This window comes from Sylvia atricapilla, chromosome 5 (genome assembly GCF_009819655.1).
Source record: "Sylvia atricapilla isolate bSylAtr1 chromosome 5, bSylAtr1.pri, whole genome shotgun sequence".
Taxonomy (NCBI): domain Eukaryota; kingdom Metazoa; phylum Chordata; class Aves; order Passeriformes; family Sylviidae; genus Sylvia; species Sylvia atricapilla.
In genome coordinates, this window is record NC_089144.1 from 72,439,040 (window position 1) to 72,453,742 (window position 14,703).

The 14,703-nt window shown below is 43.0% G+C and overlaps 1 protein-coding gene across 22 annotated transcripts in view; it reads left to right on the forward strand.

The window, feature by feature from the left end:
* Positions 1 to 14,703, forward strand: part of RBFOX2 (RNA binding fox-1 homolog 2) — a 170,887-nt gene that overhangs the window by 64,497 nt on the left and 91,687 nt on the right. The window lies entirely within an intron of this gene.

The following is a 14,703-nucleotide window of genomic DNA, read 5'->3' on the forward strand; positions in this document are numbered from 1 at the left end:
TGGTGATGTCTGCTTGCATCCATAACATACCTTTTGGATTGAGAACCCTTGTGAGTAAAGACAAAGCATCTCTCAGGAAGGTGCAGCATAAGTGGGGTGCATATCTCCATGGGGACCATTTCAGAAGTGCTGCAGAGCACATTTGCTGTTGGATCCAGCTGGATCCAGCAGTCGTTCCAGCTATTTCCCCTCCTCCTCCCCCCCGATTTATTTCACTGTGATTTTGGCTGCTGCTTGATTGAGGAGGAGCAATGAATGGTGATTACATTTTTTTGGACCAACCAGCTGAAAAGGAGAAGCCCATTCAGCATAGGTGAGGCTACTGACTGTGACATCTGTTAAGAAATGGGTAGCATTGGCATTTTTAAATGTTAGTGTTGGGGAACACTTTCTTCTGCAGAAGAAATTTGAGTGGAGTGTATACAGTGTATGAGTAACTGCTGTTTTAAAGCACCTTTTGGACTGAGTAGTGCTGCAGAAATACGAGATCCTCTAATGCTTTTTCCTTGCATAAAGAATGTTGTTCTTCCATGCAGCTGTTTAGCTGTTGTGAACAGGTGTGCAATAAACACTCTTCCTTTTTAAACCAAGTGTGGTGGTGATGGATACCCTCTCATTTAAACATGCATGGCTTTCTCTCCTACAAGAATTAAAAACTTAAAAAATAGCTTACATATCTAGAAAGAATATCTATCCTTGTCCTGTTTCCCTCCTCCCCTCCCCCTTGCTACCAACTCAAATTACCGACAAGCTTTGGAAATTTCGGGACAGGAGAACAGAGGTGCAGCTGGCCTGCATGTGTTGCACCAGCTGTAATGCAAATGATACATGCTGAAAGAGGCTTTTCTCACTTTTGTAATTCTTGGATATTGTTGTGCAATGGGGACATGCGACAATTTGTCTTAAATGTGTTTGCTGATATGTTCCGCGGAGTATACTGCATCCTTTGTTCCTTGCCGACAAGAGACAGTATCAAAATCCAATTGCCTGTTGGCAGCATGTCTGATTGCAGCTGGGACTGTCCTGCTGCCTTCCCCATCCATCAGGCCTGGGATGATCACATCACACTTAATAGCAGTTAATTTAGGGCTGTCCAGAACACAGACTTTGGTAAATCCTCAGCTTTCTTGGCTTTCTGGACAATTTGTAATAAACCACAATTTTTTGTTCTTTGTTTCTGAAAGTGGCATTACCTATTGCTCTTCTGCCTGAGAGGGACAAAGGGGAAGTGCTTGGCTGCCTGTGCTCTGGGTGTTTGTGGGTACCAGTCAGCTTTGCTGCTGCTTATCTGAAGCAGTAAAAGTACAGGCGTTGGAGGTTCAGTTCTGTAAAAACAAAAGCTGATGTTGATTTAATCCCATTACTCTGCGTTGATCTCTCAACCACTGGACTCTTAGTAGGATTCCAGCTTTAATCCTGTAAGGATCAATCTGGCCCATTGCTTTTCTATCCTGATCGTAAATCCCCCTTTAATCTTGTTAATTATACCAGGCCTTTTTTGGTTTCATTTTTTTCCCTCGTGGACCAGCAAAACCACACAAAATCTTCGTGTTGCTGTCTCTGACCTGGTGTTTTTACCGTTTGTTCATCCTGTTGAGGAGCAAGGTTCTCCTCAAGGCTTGTTTCATCATTCATAGCAGTGCATTTGATGGTCTGGTGTCTGCTGCTTCAGACTCTGTGAAGTCAACTGGCTATGCTGTTGTGCTGAATCTTTCCTGGTTCTGTCAGGAGTTTTCTTTTTTTTTTTTTCATCTGTTGTTTGATATGGTGCTGTCTGAAACAGGTGGGGAATCATGGAACATGACAGCCACTTTTAGATTGCTTTCTTATGTTAAAGAAAAAAGGCTTTTTGAGCAGAATCGCATCATTGGAGAAGACAATGTCAGGGAATATGGAGCACTGCTCAGATGATGAGGCGCTTGCTCTGAGAAGACTGAAGGATCCTGTGTCAGGGCCTGGGTAGTTCCATTGCCCAGAATTATATTCTGAAGGTCACAAAGAAATTCAGCTGCTTAAAGCAACCTTTTTATGTTTATGTGTGTTCGAGTGGCTTGAGGAGAGGAATAACGCACACTCAGACTTGAGGCTTTTTATCTTGACATTGCACCGTCTGCAGGGTTCCAAACCCAGTGCTGCATTTTCTGTGCAACGCACAAGGCCAGTTTCTCACTGTGACAATCTGGTCCTGGCCCTCTCAGTAGAAACTAGCAGTGCTTAATGTATTCATCTCTGTTATTTCCTATAGTGTACAGAAGAAAACCAACCCAGAATTGCACCTACATTTGCTGTAACTCGATCAAGAGCTGACAGATCATTTCTGGAACATGTCTGTGCTGGGATCTTGACTGCTCTGCCAAATTTTTTGCCTTTATCTTGCAGTGCTGCTCCTTTTCTCTCCCCCGTCCATGCAGCTCTGCCTCACTCAGTAGAAGCTTCTACTTTTCCAGCCTTTTGGCCAAATTCTGGTTTCCCACCACCTTGCCAGAGCACCGTGGGGCTGATATCTCTCCTTGCTGAAACGCAGGCTGTAGATATAGGTCTGCCATGAAAGCAGCCAAGGTGATTTGCTTTTAAACCAGATAGAGGGGAAAACAGGTTTGGATCACAGAGGATGAGCTGTATGGATTGTTTATTCCAATACAAGTGGCCCTTGTGCTTAGTTTTTGGAAAACACTTAGAGCCATGACAAGGAAGTAACAACTGCTTTTGAGGAAACGTGGGCCTTTTCCCAGCAGTTCTAGGGTTAAGGAAATTGTAGAGGGGTGACATGGTGACAGTATTCCCTATTTTTGTGTATTTCCAGTAGTGAGAAGAGGGAAACTTTGATTTCTAATCCGCTTTGGAGAAGGCTCCGTATCAGGGCTGCACAGAAACATCCAGTCAAGCAGCTCCTTTATCATAAAGGGGATTTTAATTAAAACTGTTCTTGCATCATGAGCGAAATGAGCGTCAGTGCCAGCCAGCCCTGTACTGGGCATTTATCTCCTTCAAACCACATTACCAGTAATTGCTGCATTAAATCAAAGTCGAGGGAGATTACAGGTCTGAATTGGACAGGCGACCGGTGCCAGCCTGGGGAGCTCCGTGCTGCCGAGCTGCTGATAGGGGAGCCCCCTCAGCCCCCAGCTGTGGGGGGAAAACTCTGAGGGCTGCTGGATCCCAAGAAGCCCTTCTCATTACAAGACAGGAATTTTTGTTACAACCTGGGAGGAGTGGCAGGCTGTATGCTTGCAGCATTTTAAGCTCCTGGTGTTTTTCTATTAACTTCCTTTTAAAACAAACAAATCTAATAACAAAACAAACCCTGTGGCATTGCCATCCCGCTTCTGTCTCCTGTTTGGATCCACCACAGACGTTCCCTTTTGTTCATCATCTGCTGCTTATTCCAGCCCTGGAATTTAATAGTAAATATCCCTTGTCTTGATATATCCCCTTTTCTCTACCCTCCTTGCCACAGCTCTGCTGTGGAGCTGCTTACTTGGTTTCTCTCTGTCCCAGTATAGGAGGGCTTCTCCCCTTCTTCACCTCTCCCCCCGCTGAGGAATTGTACCTGCCTTGACCTGTGGCTCCTTTGCCAACTATGGCTCATTAGTTCTTTTAATTATTTTTCTAGATTGTTAAGCATTCTGTTGTCTCTAGGTCTAGAGCAGCTGTTTCCCTTCTTCTTGTCCCTACACTTTCACCTTGGTCACTCTGAAAAACATCTGATCATCCTGGTGTTTCTGTTGCTTCCATTCTCCAGACCTCTGTCAGGGCAAGGCTGAGGAATGGCCACGCCACATGAGCTCTCAGGCTGGCTGAGGTAATTAGATCTGTGTGGGCAATCACTGAATTATCGAAATGTGACAGCTGGACTTTCGGTGCCTGTTACTGCCTCTGTCCCATAATTGCGAAGAGGGTGAGCCAGGAAGAGAATGTGAAGAAAGCATGGGGTTTTTTCCTCTTCAGACGTGACCGTCATTTTCTTTGTTTTTGTCTTGATGGCGGTTACGTATTTTCCTGTTCTATTGCTGACAGTCTTGGGGCAGTTGGGTGGCAGTGGTGGTTTTTCTTCATTTTGCCCAGAGGTGTTGGCAATCTGCCATTCTGAAATCTGCTTCCTACAGTGTTTGCATGTCTACTACATTCCTGTACTGCAGAGTAGGGTCTCGTTCTCAGCACTGTACTGAGAACCTGGTAATGCATGTGAAAGATGATGCTGCAGCTGGATCTGCATGCTAAAACACATTGCACACTGTCAAGCTCTACTGGATTTTTAAGATTCGCACAAGTTTCTCGGAAGCTGTCTGGTTCAGAGCAGCTGCAGGAGTGTGCCTGCTGTGCCCCTTCAGAGCTTGAAGTAGCAGCTTTTGCTTCATTGCAATGAGAGCTTGAGATTCAGCTTAAGTACTGCCCTGTTTAACTCTGGCCTACGCATGAATCTCTAGCCTGAGATAAGCAGTTCTTTTAAATTCCTGCTAAGAAACTTGGAAAGCCATAGAGGCTGAAGTTTGAGTGCTGCTAATATCCTAGCTGATAATGCAGAGGGGTTGCAATTAATTTTTGCCGTAGTAGTCCTGTTACCAGCAAAGTGAGAGTAGGCCCACTGCAGAGTAACTGGAGAGTTGTGCAGAGAACATGAGCCTAGTCTTTGGTGGAGATCTCTTGATAGTGACAGAAAGCAGAGATAAGGGTTTTCATGGGAGCCAGGAAACCATCTTTATGGCATCATGGTTTTGGGACAGAGAATGCAGATAGTGTGGCAGATTAGGGTGAATGAACATGAGTGGGGTTTTTTGGTAGAGGTCACAGAAAGCTGATGAAAGAGCAGGTATCTTGACCGTGCAGATAGTGGAACCAGAGAAAGCCCTCAGGGGTTATTGTCCAGGGATTTCAGCTACTGTGGCTTGTTTTAGACCTTGCTCGGAGTTGAAACTAGCCTGCAGGAACTGGGCTTTGGACTGAGCCATTTCGGCCTTTGTTCTGTTCATCTGGCTCTTGGGGGAGAAGTGTGGGTGACAGTTATCTTATGTGCCCATGGCAGACCTCTGTGCCCGTGTCCTGGGGCTCTGTGTGAGAATGAAAAGATTTCCAGAACTTTTCTCTCTCCTGCTTTCTCAAAACTAGATGGGTTTCAAAAATCCCAGTCAAAATCCAAGTGTTTGCTGCCTTTTACTGTTTTTGTCTTAGTCTGAGGCAGAAAGTGGGGAGATGGGAAGACTACTCCTTGCCTCTGAGCTGGCACAGTCTTAACATACCTCTTTCTGTTCTCCACCACAGCCTTATACTTCTCCATTGAAACCACTGGAGAAGGGACACAGCAATAACTAGTGCCTCTGCCTCCAGACAAGTAGTCCCTGGGGTCTCCCACTACATTAAAGGATGACTTGCTGCTGTCTCCATTTATGTAGCCTGTATTGATTCTCCTCTTTCAGGGTAAACTGCATAATTTTTGCCAAACCTCAGCTTTGCATGCTATTTCTGGATCCTTTCTGTGCACTCAGCAAATGCACCAAACTCTTAACTACAGCACTTCTGGTATTTTGCTCTTGAATCTCTTTAGAGTTGCCTGACTTTGGGATTTTAAAATTTTTTTTTTAGTGGGAATAGGGAAAAAACCAGGCTTCATCATCTAAAGCTGAGGAGGTGGGCAAGATTTTGAACTGAGGCATGCTGTAATTAATGGACAGATGTAATTCTATAATGAAATTATCTTTGCAGATTTATGCTGAAAGTGTCATATTTTGTATTTTGCTGTCCTGGAGCTGTTTCCTTCCTGAGCTTTATTCGGTGACCTGCTGTTGTGGCAGCTAAAGGTCCTGCCTGCATGATGTTCTTCAGTTCCTCAGTTCCTGCCAGTAATACAGTCTCAAACCCAGCTATCACACATAGACAGTGCTGCCTCTTCATTCTCTCTTACTTTCATTCAATTAAGAATTTTGCTTAGTATTTTTTTGTGTGTTTTGCCTTTTGCTTTCACAGTTGTGAGGTGTGGGCAGCTGCTCTGCTATTCTGATTGAACCAAACTGGGCAGGGAATGCTTTTGCTCCTGTGTCAGAATGGCAGAATACTGTCCCGGAAAACCTTTCCCCCAAATGCTTTTGTTTGTGTACTGGGAAGCCATACCACTTAAAAGCAGGGATAAATTTAAATTCATACTAGCATAATTTATTGTGTGACCACTTGTTAACTTGGAAGAAGTACCTTATTCTATTCTAGTTTGTCACGTGGGGGCAATTTGATAAGCTGGGAGGTGATGTGGGGAGGAAAGCCGGTACCAAAACTGTCTCTGCTAGGAAGCAAGTGCTCAGCTAGGTGAGTAAGACACAGCCACGTTCTGAAATCCTCTGCAGTGGTTGATCATGTTCTGCCTTCACCCCAGGCAAAGGCGGGGTAGAATGTGTTTGCTCAAACCCTTGTTGAAAGTGGTTTATCCCATGAGCTGTTTGCTGGGACAGACTGGGAATGCACATGGCATTTCCAGCAGCCCCCCCGTGGCCGTTTGCTGGTGGATCTGAAGTAGTGGCAGAGCTGTCCTTACACTACAGGGGAATCGTCATTGTGGTCCAGCCCTAGTTTGTGATTCATTCAATTAAAAATACTTGGTGAGAGTATGTCTGATACTACCATCTGGTGACTTTTAATAATATTTATTCTTAGGAAGGTGGTTCTTTAATTAAGGAATTAACCTTAATTTTTGTAGGCTTAGCATCTGAAGAAATGCTTAGACTTAAGCCACTCTATTTCTAGAAGAGTCAAATCTTTCTTTTTTGGATCTCCCCATTGTCCCCTTAAGGATCAGCTAATTGAACTGCCTGCTGCTTGTTAAGTGAAAAACCAAGTGGGAGTGTGAGAGACAGAATGGGCAAAGCTTTTCTCTGACTGAGGTTCTGGAACAGCCTCTGAAGTGAAGGAAAACTGCCTCCACTCTATTCTTTTTGCTTCCTCTTTGTCCACTGCCCCCAAAGGAATATACAACGGCAGAGTGGCTGTCATGTAATGGCTAAACTATCAAGAGAAAACTCCTTGTCTTCTTTGATGTTGAAATTCTGCATCTGGACACCTTTTTGTTTCTCATATAATGAGCAAAAAGCATTTTGATGGACATGTAGCATTACCAAGATCAGTGCTTATATAAGTGGTCCCAGAAGAAAGCTGTGATACGATCACCTTCATTACCAAATGTCTTAGCCCAGAACTATACTTATTTGTTTCCTGAAGCGGTGCCAGGTATTTAGAGTTCTCCTTGAAAGAAGACCCAGAACCAAGACATGGTTAATTTTTTTCTGGAAAATCTGTGTATACTTTCTTTTCCTGCTTTCATACTATGCCTTTGGTGGCAGCTAAGGCAATGGAGCAAGTCTGGTTTTAGAGGCTTCTTTTGGACTTGCGGCACCTTTTATTCAGGTGTTCTGGAGTTGTCTCAAGATTGTATAATTAAAACCTGTTCTGTAAAGCATGTAAAGCAATGGATTGGGGTAGAAAGGAAAGCAAGCCGAAGTCATGTCTTCTGTATGATGCTGGTGTATCAAGACTACTGGCATGTTTATTTTGCAACTTAATCACTAGTAGATTCTTGTGAGTTATTGTTCTGTTAAAGCTGTCTTGCTAGGAGCCAGCTTGTTGGTGTCGTGAATAAAACCTCAGTTCCGGGAACACAGTCTTTTGACAAGATTTTTCAAACTTCAGATGAGTGTTCATCGCTGCCTTACATTTTTCCTTTGTAGTAATTTCAGAGGTAGGCTTTGGGCAATCTTAAGTTTTGCCTGAATTAACTTGTGTCCTTGTCTGGCAGGTGAAGTTGTCTGGGCAGAATCTGTACTTCCAACTTAAGGAAGACTCTGCCTACAAAAATCTTAAGTTTAGGGTCAAGAGTGTTTGTCTGTCTCTCTTGATAGCCATGATAGTGTAGGTTGGGTATTGGAAGAGCTTGGTTTCTGGTTGAGGAAGATCCAGGCTTATGATTCCATGAGTCCCCTTTGGTATTTGGTTTCTGGAGTTTGCTAATGTTACCGTGAGAAAGCTACACAAAACGGAGTGCCAGTTGTCCAGACAGAGGTCTAGCAATATGCTCCTTTATCAGACTGACTTCGTATTGTTGCTTTGCCTCCTTTTTCCGTGACCTTCCCTGAAGCAGAGTTTGTTGAGGCTTTGAAAATAAATGGTAGTTAAGAAGTAAAGACTTCTAATTCTGACCGGTTCTCCTCTTATGTTGTGTATTTGTAATTGCTTTTTAAAACTGTTCTAGTTTTCCAGTCTAGACAAGCCATTAATATTTAACAGCTGCATGTAGATGATGCAGTGAAGACCTAAGGACAGTAACAGGATGCAGGTGTCTTATGTCCACAGTTGGGAATGTGCACGGTGCCTCTTGTTAAGCCACTTTAGATTGGTTTCAGGACTACAGAGCTTGGTTGGAGAGTGTTTAGAGTGGTAGTGGCACATGCAAGCAAACTCTATCACTGTTAAGTAAATTGCCTGCAAATGGAGAACATGTTGCAGAAAAAGATGGAAAAGGGACATCTTTGGCACTTGGAGGAGAAAAGATATGACCAGGAGCTGTTTCAGAGCTCCAGTTTTATTGAGTACTATCTTTGGAATTTTTCTCTCTCCATTTTTTTTTTTTTAAGTTGTGCATTTTATCCAGGAAAACTGGATATGTAATGACTGAAGTTCCACTGTCTGCCTGAGGTATTTCCTTGGCAGAGGCAGCGAGTCTGACGGGGCCATCTTTGCTGCTTTATGTTTTTGCTGCTTTCTTTAGCTTTGGGTTCTTTGGGCCTTTTGCCAGGGGGCTTTTACTTTCCTTGGATTCAAAGTGTATTTTTGGTAATTTCATTTGTGCTAATGTGGTTTTGGACTATTAATCCTAATGAACACGAGGAATCAGTAGCACTCACTAATCAGACAAGGTTTCAGGCAAGTAGTGGCTCCTATGGCTCTACCAATCCATTCACATTCTTTCCAGTGATGTTCTTATTACGCTAATCTAACACAATCTGGTTTGCTGCTTCTCCACATCCCCCAAAACTGCTGGTTTCATTTCTGCTTTAATGCATGTAGTTCCTGATCTGCGACATCTGCCTGCTTAACATGTTTCACTTGCCAAGGAGGCACTGGCTGGGTGCTGAGTTACTCACTCACCTGCATGGCTGATCCACCACCAAATCTTCTTGCTCTTAAGATCAGGACATATATGTAAAACTGGCAGGTTTCTGGAAAGTGAGAAAAATCCAGTTTCTGCAGTCACCCATGTGTTGTCACGTTTGCTTCTGCACGTCATTTCGGAATATTGAGCATTCCTATGCATGCTCTGCTTACCTTTATGTCCTCCTCACTTGAATCTCTAATGATTCTATCCAAATCATATACCTAGACCATAAGTAAGTTTTCTAGTTGGTGATATTAAATCTGTGAAGAAAAAGGAAAATCATGCACCTCTTTGAAAAACATTATATCCATTCCAGCAAACAAGCAATAAATGTAGCTCTAGAGAGAGGAATGGACTTTCCAGTATAAATTCTCACCTGGAGTGAGCAAAAGTTACCCTTCTGCTCAGGGCATAGGACCTGCTTTGGTGCAAATTGAGAATCTCTTGCAGCTCTGTAGATGTAATCTTGGTGCCGTTTGTCTAATACTAGCATGAACTGTCTGAGCTGCTTGATCTATTTAGCTGCTACGGAAATCAGTACATACCCAGCCAGAAAATGCATCCCTGCCTTGCTGGCATGTTTCCTGCATTTACATCAGTCGTTAAAAAGCAGAGACATATTGTAAGCTGCTCATCAGATCCCTGATGACCCAGTTTAGCAGATGTAGTGATTGGCTAATTGTTAAAGATGCCATTTTTGGTGGGCGAGAGGAAGAGCATCAGCCAAGCTTGTAGCGATGAAGACTTAGATTCAGCGGAGGTAAGAGCTCTTTAGTGGGAGTAACTAGATAAGGCTTGGATTAATTTGTCTGGAGAACAGAAAATTATGCAAAAGATTTATAAATATAGTTCATAAAATGAAACTGTTGGTGTAATTCCTTAGTAAAGATCAGTGTGGGGTAATGGCTATGTAGCATGGAACTATCTCACATTCCATGCTGTATTGCTGTGTCCCCACAGTAGTGCAGTTTTTAGTAATTTAAAAAAAAAATATATGTGATCAGTGCGTGGAACTGCCATGGATGCACTTCAACCATCATGAGACTATGGCTGTATTGTGTTCTTATAATATACTTACACTTATATATGTTCTTATACTGTGGTTGTAATTGTGACTTAGCATGCTCGCTATAAACAATCTGAACAAAGCAGGCGAAGCAAAGCCCAGGGCTGTGGTCTTGGCATTTCCCAAAAATGTTCCTCTGTCTCCAGACATCAAAGAGAGCAGTGCATGTGACGCAAAGTACTGAGTTTTAAGAACCCAGGGAAAAACTTGTGTATTCTCCATGCTTTGTTTAGTACACAGAAAGGCGAAAATTAGGTAAATGCTGCTACAGTGGCATGTAAAACAGTGTCTCTGGAAAGAGCAATGGCTAGGTAGGAGCTGGAAAAAAAACCAACATTAAATGATATTTGAAGAATAATAAAGTTCAGGAGTAACTGGGTGGGTGATAGTCGAGAGAGTTGGGAGCTGTGTGATCGATAAATGCACAAACATCAGAGTGGGTTTTTTGCAGACTCCTGGCATTTGAAATAACAAATGGAGGAACCAGAGCTACTGGTGCAGAACATGGAACTGGGTATTACAGGGATAATATCAATCTGCAAGAATAGTAATAATGGCTTTCACATGCATTCAAGATTATGTGTGGTTCAGATAGGGTAGATGTAAAAGGTGATAGGCTGTATTGTATGCAGTAGACTGTAAAGAAGAAAGCAGAGTAATACTGATGATATAGGATTTGTTTCTGGTCAAATTGATGTGGGGAAGAATGATAAAAGAGGTCCCAGGGGAGGTACTGTAAGTCTAGTTGTAATCCCTCATAGGACTGGATTTGGATAGAAACTTGAGGCTTGAAAATCATACTATTCCCAATACTATTAGAGAGATAAATATTAGTACGAGGAACTTTAATTTCTCAGATACAGCTTGGAGAACAAATGCTGCTAATAATCATCAGATCAAAAGATTTTGTCATTGTAGCATCATCACCTGTTGTTGACACAGTGAGTGGATTATTGGTACTGTGACTGTTACAGAAAAACAGGCTGTTTAGGAGCCTCTATCTCCCCACCTTTGGAAGGATGATCATGATATAAGCTTTGATACATGAAGCAATATATTTAATTAGGTCAGTGCAGCCCTCAATGTAGAATAGTGTGGTTTGGGGTTGGTGGGCTTCTTTTGATTGGTTGGGATTTTTTTTTTTTTTTTTTTTTGTTTTTGTTTTTTTGTTTTTTGTTTTTTGTTTTTTTCAGGCACTTTGGATACAAATTAGTGATGGTATATGTAAAGGGGAAAATCCTCTGAGAAGAAACTTTAGCCTAACCCTAAAAAGGCTATTAGGTGAAAGAGAAGCAAATTTACGGAAGAGAAATTATTGGCAGAGATTGCTGTGCCTTTAAAATCAGTAGGGATGAAATAAGAACTGCCAAAAATCAGGCTGAATTAAACCTTAAAAATGTTGCTAAGGAAATGGGTGACAGTTTCTCAAAATACAGTTAGAGAGAAGGGAGGGGGTGGGGCCACTTAGTGTTGAGGATAGGGTAGTTAATGAAGATGCTCTTGTGATCACACAATTGAACAAGTCTTTGTTGTTTTAAGTCAAGTTGATTTTGGGAGCAAGGGCAGTATTGGTAATGGGCATGAACCCACCACGGAAACAACCACACTGGATATTTCAAGGATCCTTGTGCAGGCAGTTCGTGCCTGTAGGCTGGGCTGGGAAGCAGGGTTACCTGAGGAAGGGGGGGTGCCTATTCCTGGGAGTGAAAGAACTGGTTCATGCAGTTGCAGATCTGATAGAAGTTTTAATCTATCAAATAGAAGTGCTGGCGTATGCTTGGAGAGCAGGAGGTGGAATTAGACCTATTGCTGGTGGGGAATGGTCTGAGTAAATACAGACCTGACCTTAGCGGCATGCTGACACAAAAATGTCAATTAAAGGCTTGGATAGAAATAAAAAAAATGCGATAAAAGGCAACACAAATCCATTAAAACTGAGTTGTGCCTTATCAGCCTGCCTGTTTTTAAGATAACAGATTTTCTCTACCTTGATAATGTGTGTTTTACATAAAGGGATGACATCTCTTACTGTAGACAGGTTCTACAGCATCTAATGTAGTCCTGCAGAGGAAGGTACCAATGACTAGACTAGAGAAAATGCAGTTTAGTGCTGGAATTGTGAAACAGAACTGATATTGTTCTGGGTGTTTTCTTTAAAAATAAAGATGACTGCCGGCTAGATCAGGTGCCAGAACATGCTTCTAGAGGTTGGGGAATAGCTAGCCTGCCATGTGACAGAAGACTGGAACAGCTACTTGTTTGGATGGTTAGAGAGGGAATACATGAGGAAGGTTAATTGTAAGGGAAAGAGAAAATAAGCTATAGGACAGTATTGGCACAAGAGCAAAGGAAAGGCTGAAATGGCTCAGGAATAGCATTTAGCTGGAAAACACAGATCCCAGATATTCTACAGCAGCGCCTTTAGCTGGGACAGTGTAGCTGTAAAACCCAGGTCTAAGACAGAATGTGATAAATTTTATGAAAAGTTAAGATGATGATGAATGATAGCAGTTCGTCTGATTCCATGTGTTAGGAGCTCTTTTCCTGTCTTCGTATTTCTGTAAATTTAAACTTAGTGATCTATGTAAGCATGTGCAGGAACAAGGTTATGATTTTATGACAGTTACCTAACCTGCGTGACTGGAAATGCACAGGATAGTAGGTTGCACGGTAATGTAGTTGGACTATTATCTCCAAACAGAATTACAGAGTGCAGTGCCATCATATATTTGACTAATATTTGCTGCAAGTCGGTGTGCAGTAGTAAATCAGCCCTTGTGGCCAATCTTGCAGAAAATTCAGTTGTTTATTACTGGTCAGTAAAGTCCTGCTGTGTCCATCTTGGCACACACGAGTTTAAAACTAGCTTTTGTCATTGAATTACCTGAGGGGCACAAGAAGTGCGATGCTTTGTTGCCAAAGTATCGCCCGAATATCTTAATGCTGGTTAAGTCGCCGTATTTAAGTTTGCATCACAAACTTTAAAGCATGGCGGTTTTATTGGATCTGTAGTTAAAACAGCAGAGGAGCTTAGGTGATGCTCCTTTCCTTGTTTTGTTTTGCCCATTTGATGGGTGCTTAGAGATAGGAAGATATCTGCGCTAGGATTTGGAAATGTTTTATTCCCCTGAGGCCTGGTTGGAAATGACAAGAATTGGATTGTGAAATAAATGTAAGGTTTTTAACTTAGTTAAGGATTTGGTTTTAAAACCTGGGGCGGTAATATGAAGTAGCAAAAACAGGCTGTGGAAAAGGCTGGGTTTGTATAAATTAATGCCTTTTCATAAAAAAGATTTTATTGGAGATACTAAATTGCTTGAGTGCATAGTAATGAGCTGTGCAAAAGAATGAAGGGCAGGCACCTTTTGAACATGTAATTACAGCAAAGAGAAGGAAAGCAGATTCTATCTGTGCCCCCCGGCAGGGCAGGGCATGCAGGGAATGCTGAGAGGTAGCCAAAAAGCCCTCTGGTGAGGAGGCAGGGGCATAATGGTGAGCTCCAGAAAGTTTTCAGTCTGTTTGGGGTGAAATAAGTTGGTCAAAGGCAGAAAGAGGTAGAAGCTCGTTGTGGGAGCGTCACCCTTTTTTTTCGCCAGTGAAGAGATCTAGAAGCCTAGCTGCTTTCCCATTTATGGGCAACTAATTTCTCCGTCCGTGCAAATCTTCACACAGAAACAACAGCTATAGAAACTTTCGTTTGTTTATTTAAGTGTTTTAAATGTGGAAAATGTCATGCTTTATACTCCCCGAACTGATGATGCTCCTTTTGTAAGGGAGGACCCGAGGAAAGAGGATGAGAGCGGGCAGCAGTTGCCGTAGGCACTGGCCCAGCTCATGGCTGTCCTTTCCCGAGGCTCTCCCAAAGAAAGGGCAGCGGAGCAGAGGATGAGCCAAGAGCTGTCCTGCTGGGCTGGGCGGGTCAGAGGGCTGTGGATTAGGCACCCCTTACCTGAATGACAGGTTTTTCGGATGCAAATTGTGCTAGATAATGATCCACATATTTAACCTCCTCAAGAGAAGTAGATCTCAAGTTTAACTCTTTCTGAGGGGGAGGAAATGACGCGGGACGATAGAAGGGCAGCTGTCCTGGAGCTTAGGCTGAGGAGGCTGTTTAGCGGTGCACAGTAGCATTGCAGAAAAGTTATATATTAGAAATGCAAAACCTCCCCGACTCGATGCATTTAAAACTGTTTATGTGGGGGAAATTTGGCTGGCCCTTCTTGGGTTTGATTGCGGTAGCATGTTTATTTTTGAAATCTCGGAGGGAGGGGTTTTATTATCCCTGCTATCCTTTGGAGGAAGGTGGGAATTTTGCGGCCTCGGGCTGTTAACTCTTTGAGCACCCAGGTTTGGCCCGGTGTCAAGCCGGTGCGGTTTTTTTGTAGCGTTGGGTGAAAGCTCACGCAGTTCGTTCCGGGAGGTGAGGCCCTTGGGGCAGCGGTGCGTCTTTTCGGACTCAGCAGTGAGCTCTCGGGTGTGTGGTAACAGGGGCCGCCTGTGAGGCCGC